Source organism: Oratosquilla oratoria, chromosome 11 (genome assembly GCF_046742065.1).
Source record: "Oratosquilla oratoria isolate Oo_2021 chromosome 11, ASM4674206v1, whole genome shotgun sequence".
In the NCBI taxonomy this organism is placed as follows: Eukaryota; Metazoa; Arthropoda; class Malacostraca; order Stomatopoda; family Squillidae; genus Oratosquilla; species Oratosquilla oratoria.
The window spans coordinates 20,524,777-20,532,582 of record NC_134787.1 but is presented as its reverse complement, the minus strand read 5'-3'; the positions used below and the strand labels follow the sequence as shown (position 1 = coordinate 20,532,582).

General features: G+C 39.6%; 1 protein-coding gene across 1 annotated transcript in view; it reads right to left on the bottom strand.

The window, feature by feature from the left end:
• The window catches only part of LOC143029632 (calcium-independent phospholipase A2-gamma-like), a 46,089-nt gene extending 39,668 nt beyond the window's left edge, over positions 1 to 6,421 (bottom strand). Inside the window, exon 1 of the mRNA XM_076192406.1 lies at positions 6,403 to 6,421. The gene's annotated coding sequence lies outside the window, so the exon portion shown is untranslated. The remainder of the gene's footprint in view (positions 1 to 6,402) is intronic.
• Positions 6,422 to 7,806: the final 1,385 nt, after the last annotated feature.

Sequence of the window (7,806 nt, the reverse complement as noted above, 5' to 3'; positions counted from 1 at the left end):
TCCGTCCCTGTTTCATCTCCATTCTTGCCGTCGCCAGGCGATTTTATTCATCTCCACGGCGGCCCATTGCTAATGTCGATATTAAATTCTCCGCGTTTTGTGACATTTCTGGCTCTTGATAGGTCTGGCCAGTCTATTCTATTCAGCTTGGGGAACCCAGTCCAGCAATCATGGAGGACGAGTGGATTGCGTCTTAGACAACAACGACACTCTCCCGTTCTGTGCACTTCTTCAGCATCGAAAGCCACCACCCCGCATCGGATAACGTATTTGGCGCCATCGCCAGCAGGCATCCCGCATGCCAAACAACCGCAGCCTGACGCGGCAATTTCATACAAAGGGATTGAGAGGTTGTGACGTCATGCACTGGGGAGCCCTGCGCCACGTGGAACGCCCCGGTGCCACGTGCCACGCCCGCACAACTCAGGTGAAGCCCAGTAGGCACTGACACGGAAGAATGGCACACTGTGAGAACCCAGTGTCATTTCCTTGTAAGATCTCAAAATCTAAATGATTTAGATGGAGTATATGGTTAGATTTGTGTGTGTGCGATTCACCATGGTCTTGGATCACGTGTTGGACTCGTGATCGATACCTATAGTCATTACTCCAACTCCCCGCCCTCACGAGAATTGGAGTAACGACTAGCAGCGCAGCGATACTAATATTATTTCAGCCCTGGACGGGATTCGAACTCGGACCGCTGGGTTAACAGTTGCGAACGCTTCCACTGCGCCGTGTGTGTGTGTGTGTGTGTGTGTGTGTGTGTGTGTGTGTGTGTGTGTGTGTGTGTGGAGAGTTTACACTTGTCCTTGTGGCGCTCGTTGAGAATTCAGTGCCACGGCCTTGCACTGTTCATTACATATCCTTGTGAATCAGGCATGTGGGGTATATGTGCGTGCGTGTGTGTGTGTGTGTGTGTGTGTATGTGTGTGTATGTGTGCGTGTCTACATGCTTTTTACGAGTGAACCACGAAACTAATTTTACTTTCTCTTTGCTCAATTTCTGAGACGTACTTATGTTTGTTCTCAACTCTCTCAATGGCAATGTTGAATTCTGAAATCAACTTTCTGCATCTTCTTAGTAACTACTTGAGCGAGCTTCTGTTCGAGTGATTGTGATAATTTTCGCTTTATTGTTATTATCATTACTATTATCATTATCATTACAATTATTATTACCATTATCATTACCATCATCATTAATATTATTATCATTATCAGTATTACTATTGTTATTATTGTGTTCCCTCTACCGCCTATCCACATTCGTCACAATGTTCACGCACTGTTATTATTATTGATATCGTTACTGATACTATCACTATTACCACTGTTATCGTCTCTATTATTGCTATTATTATCATTACTACTTCTCAATTCATTATTCATCTATTCACTTATTATTCATATATCTATTTAGTATCCGTTTAATTATCATTTTTGTCATAAATATGATTTTTATTTTTATCTTTGTTTACACCTGTTGGTTTCGCGGCTCGGGGGGGGGGGCATTTCCTGCGGCGGCGGTGGCGCCACTTCCGCAGGAATAGGGTCAGGGCGCCCCTAGAGTGACAGAGGACAAGGTCATGGTCGAGGTGCTCCGGCGACCTACTTCGCGCGCGTTATCATCGAAGTTCGTAAGCGTGACGGGCAGACCGAACGGGTCCTGATACCATTTTCCGAAGTCAGGAAGGAGAGGAACGACGTTTCCTCTCTTTCTCTCTCAATGAAAGAGAGAAATTTGAAGGTAAAAAATACATTAAAATAAATAGATAAATAAATAAAATAAAATGCAGGTCTCCAAATAGAATGATACAGAAATGGAATAAAGTGCACGCTGGATCAGCTCGACCAAGACCTCTTGGGACACCATAACACTGCCCTGACCTGCAGTGCCGCCCCCGACTCCGAAGAGAGAGGGTAAAAGAGAGGGAGAGAGAAAGAGAGAGAGGGGATGAGAGAAATGGAGAGAGAAAGGGGAGGAGAGAGCAAGAAAGAGAGAGAGGGTGAGAGAAAAGGAGAGAGAGAGAGAGACAGAGAGAGAATCAGCATTACTGTCGCCATAGTGTTGAAATCAACAGCAATGGTTGCAATATTTTTTTTATCACAGCTGCTAGTAAACCCGAGTTTTGCACCCCAACAATCAGCTTGTTCGTTGCTATTTATGGACGGCCACTCTCCTGACTACTAACCCATTGTGAAGCGTATTAGTCCTCCTGTGTGTTTATTCTGGCTAAGATCAGAGGATTTAATTCAACCGAGGAAAAAAAACTTACTCCCCAAGTGTCTGCACTTGAAATAACCCCAATATATACACACAAAGCTTTAGATACGTCCCTATACTTGTGTGTGTGTGTGTGTGTGTGTGTGTGTGTGTGAGAGAGAGAGAGCATGTGTGTGATTCACCATGGTCTTTGGATCACGTGTTGGACTCATGATCGACAGCTATTACCCTCCCGGAAGAGAGCTCAGAGCTCATATATGACACACACACCCAACTCCCCGCCCACGAGGGTTGGAGTAACGACTCGCAGCGCAGCAATAATGAAATTATTTCAGCCCTGGGCGGGATTCGAACTTGGACCTCCGTAGTGGCAGCCGGGAACTCTACCAACCGTGCCACGTGTGTATGTGTGTGTATGCCTGCAAGATCTAAAACTTCCTGGGCGGAAGTCCAGCCTTGTGTCCCCACGTCAGATGACCAACATGACTGTCTTTGGACGCGCGCGCGTCATAAGAAACTCGACAAGTGCCAGCTTGACACCTCCTATCCAGCGCTTCTATCCTCGTGCACTTTCTCCATATTTCCTATCTGTCACATTTCATAATCCATATCTTTCCTGGCATTGATAACATATCTGTGGAACTCTATCGTTCTATCCATGCTATATCTTTCTGTATAGTCTTGATTCGTATATTCAACTTGTAACGGTTCATAAAACGGTAATAACATAAAATAGGTCTGGTAAAATCAGGAACAGGTAAATTTATATATATGCACACACATAACTTCTTAATATGTGTGCGCGTGTTTATGTGATTATTAGACAAATATTTTAAAATCTTGGACAAAGAGTACTATCTGGTATGTCTGTTGTTGTTATTGTTTTGCTGTTGTTGTTGTTGAACGGGAATGTATCTAATGTTGTAGGATTCTGGCATTAGTGCTTGCGAGTGCGTGCGTTCGAGCGTGTGTAAAATGTGCGTTTGAAATAGCTTTACTCGAAGTCTGAGGAGTCATTACTGGTTGTGTATTGCTGTGTGTGGATGTTTCTATTATTTTTACGTTTTTTTTGCCCTGTGTTCGATATCATTATGGTGAGAAATGTCTCTTATCGGTATGCTTTGCTATTGTATTTCATTTTAACAACAAAGGATTACACTATTGGAAGAAAAATTAAGGATGTTGATGTCAACGAAAATATGCTCAAAGTCATGATGCTGGGACAGAATGAATAGGCATGTTGACTCAGTCGACCGTTGCACTTCCTCATGACGTCATGTCGTTCGTTTTTCTTCTAAAGTCACGTGATCTCTTGTTATTTCGACATTCTGTTTCCTTTCCTGAGTGAATATAGATATAAAATATTTCCTTTTGGCGATTCCTATACTGTATCGCTTTTAACTATGAATATAAATGTTGTATCTGGTTTGCAAATAAAGGATCAACTGTTTTCGTTTGTTTGTGGTATCCCTTTGACTTATTCGGCGCTGTTTCCCTTATAGCAACCGGAGCCGAAATATCGGTTTGTTCGACAGAGCCCTAATGACGATATTTCGGATCCGTTTAAATTTCGCGGTACTTAACGTCCCGTGCTTTGTTGAAGCGTGCCCTTGCCCCTTTAAAGAAAATGCGGCATTTTCGCTAAATTCCTATCGACTGGCTCACACAGTGGTGGCAGAAGCAGTTTAAATAAAAGCTGGTTTCATAATGGCAATCCTTTTGCTCAATCGCACTTTTGCTACACCATGTTGTTTTGTACTTTCGTTTAATTTCGACTCTGTAGCTGTAAGGAAAATAAGATATCTCTGACTACAGAAAACATTAATAACTAAGATACTGTGCTAACGAAATTAGATATTTTTTACAGTTTTCGTAAATTTTATAACCGTCAAGAGAGAGAGAAATGGACCCAAGTGAACTATGACCCCCCCCCCCCAAATGGCCATGACGGACGGCTGGCGTACCTGGTTGCTGACCACCTTCTGCACCCAATCTTATCACTGTATCGTGAGTGCTTCGATGATCTGATTGACACCGAGTAGGGGAAAGGGGGGGGAGGGTAGGAGTTAACTAATCATCCGTCTCCTCTTCACCCAGACACGTACTTTGACCGCTTGTCCTTCCCGCTACCCCATTCCCACGCTACCCCCCCCCCCGCGCGTGCTGTCCTCCAAGGTAAGGGGGACATGCTTCGTTCCGACCCCCTGTTAGAGGATTCTTGTCCTTCGGGTGATGTAGTATTTTTGTGGAAAATATAAAATCATTCTTCTGTCGAATATATCATTGCGGTGTGGTTGGACATTTGACCAACAAACATTTCAACCGACGGACAGTTCATCCTACGGGTATTTTAACCTACGGATACTTCACCCTATGACAACGTTTCCCAACCTTTTCCGACCATAGCACCCCCTGTTGTCATATGTAAGCAGTCCAGCACCCCTACCTTGTTATTAGAAGGATAAAAGAAAGTGAAGTGTACTGCTTGATGATCTATTTTCTTGATTCCTTAGAACTGAAACAAATTGACAATATTGTTTGTAGAAGAAATAAGAACACCTTAGGAAAATAAAATGGCATGGAAAAAGTCAAATAAGCACAACTGGGAAATCGATGATACATATTTTAATGTGATTTTTGTGTGCATCCCAGCACCCCCTATAATTGATTTCAACTCCGATGACAAGATGTCTTGTCATTTGGTCAAATAAAACAAAAAATCATAATAAAACAACAAAATGTTTGATGATCAAACAGCACCAAAAAAATATGACGTCATCAGTCCTCGAGGAGGACTGATGACGTCATATTTTTCTGGTGCTGTTTGATCATCAAACATTTTGTTGTTTTATTATGATTTTTTGTTTTATTTGACCAAATGACAAGACATCTTGTCATCGGAGTTGAATGGGTTAATTGATTTCAGCACCCCCAGGTTGGGAAACGCTGTCCTACGGACATTTCACTCACGGGTTCTTCTACAAAGAGTGAATCATTCTGTCGAATATACGTGACCGGACAATTGACCTACGGACATTTCACCGTATGGACATTTGATCAAATGAACATTTCACCAATGCAGCCCACAAAAGTACATTATGTTGAAGATGAAGAAAAAAAAAATAATCCCACTTGATTATCCCGTAAACGGCGTCGATTATTGCAATGACTGTCATTCATAGTTATTTGCAGACCCTGCATTTGGTTTGATAAACAAATATCTTATGAACAAAGTACATTTATTAATTATTTATCGGAATAGGAAACTTAACATCAGTATCGGGACTCGTATCGGAATCGTTAACAATTTTGGTATCGTTCCATCATTAGTTTTAAGGTGTTTTTAGGTCTTCTACCGACACAGAACTGCATCATCGGAGATGGCCTGCTACTTGGATCATTTTCTTATTACTAAATTTTGACGACTTTATTCAATTGCCAGAAGTCGCAAGATTTCCAGAGCATAAAGGAAATTACCTTAGTGATTAGGTTGGCATACGAATATGTTTCTCTTGTTTAAAAAGGTCACGAAAGGACTTAATTCGCTTCACTTTACCTGAGGCCATGTGGTTAAACTTTCACTAGAATTGAAATCAAACTTATTTTATTCTGGTTAACACAATGGGGTTTTATTCGTTAGCGCAGAAATGATTGTTTTAGTTTTCCCGACATATTTTTTCTTTAGTCGTTTCCTTATTTTATATTTATTCTTTTTTTTTATTAATATTATTGGTTTGCAGATCTTAGGCTAACCTAACCTAGTCAGACTTCGGATATGGCTGTCGACACAGCCTTGGTGTCTGGAAAACAAAAATTATAAAAATATATATATATTTGTTATTTCATCTTGGCTAACACCAAGGGATTTTATGTTATTCTGTTTCCTTTCACTCGTAGAAATGTCGACATAACCGGTCTGCGTAAGCGTCTCATCCGGTCCTAGGGCGACAATTGGCCCTGGGGACAACATAACAGGCCCCTCCCCTTGCCTGACATCCCACTTTCTCTAAACCAAAATAACTTAGAGATTTAAATTAAAGCATTATAGACTTTTCTTCTTTATTCTCCCTTATCAACTCTTTTTTATGTTTATATAAATCTACCATCAAAACATTAATCTACGTTCTCAAGTCCGCTATTACCAATACTAATACAAGTGGCATCATTACTAGTACCTGTTGAGTGACTGTCGCTCAGTGGGTAGTAGTGGTGCTCTTATTGCAGTCTACTGCTCCTCTCGACAGTAGTTTTAGTGTTGAAAGATCACTAGAGAGTCACTAGCACGTTCTAGCGAAGGGGGCTGAAGCTCCCTCTTCCCCGACCGCCTCACTTAGCAACAAACTGAGCTGACTACTTGTCGTAGACCGTTGCCCGTTGCTGTTCAACGAGCTAATGTCAGTTGTAGGATTTTACTTCAAGTCAACATACTATAATAACTAAAACATTTATAATTGATTAGGTACAATAAGAAAATTCCACTACATATATGAATAGCAATTAGATAACAAAATACATTTAGAGATTCGTTTGTGTAGTAGGAAATTATATTGAAATGAAAGGAAGTCTTCTGCGCATGCGCCAAGGCAACAAGGGCACTCCAATGGCGGCGGCATTTATGAAGATTGTTTTGTCTGTCATTTAAACCCCCGGAAGACGCTTTTAATTTTATTCTGGCTATCGACAGGTAATATATATATATATATACCATATTCACTTCCATCTGTAACACACGCTTTGTTCCATTATGATTTATGATAATTGTTTACTAATTCCTATAGGATATTCAGAAAGGTATAACCTGATTGATTTCCTGGTTATATCAACCATTCTATTTCATCTTCATCTTTCGGGTCACCAAGAATTCTTAGTCCCAAGAAAAGCGTCAATGTGAACGCATTTTCCTAGGAAATGCTGAGGGTTAATTATCCCTAGACTCTGACTTTTAGAGATGTGAACACAGCGTCATTTTCACAGTCGCTTGGGTGCGTTTGAACACACCATCTCCCAGTTACGTAAGAGGCAGTGTCACTAACCTCTAAAAGCGCCGTTTATTTTAAGCTGGCGATGAAGGTTGATTTACTCATACTGTTGATTGGCTGATATTTTTTCATATCTAAATTTCAATGAACTATAATTCCCTATTGTTTCTTTTTTGAGTTCATGTTTATATATTGCAAAGATTGTTAATATATCAATATTAAGTGGATGGCATGATATATATATATATATATATATATATATATATATATATACACATATATACATATATATTTATATGTATACACACATATATATATATATATACATATATATATATATATATATATATATATATATATATATATATTAACCTATTTAACGAACACGTCCAATTCTATTCTTTACTGAAATCCCCCACTTCCTATTATTAGTTATGTCAATTTATTATTATTTACTATTTACCTGTTGGTTTAGTATTTAACTATACTTATGTATTTATTTATCTTATCATATATATATATATATATATATATATATATATATATATATATATATATATATATATATATATATATATATATCATTCATTATCATATTTT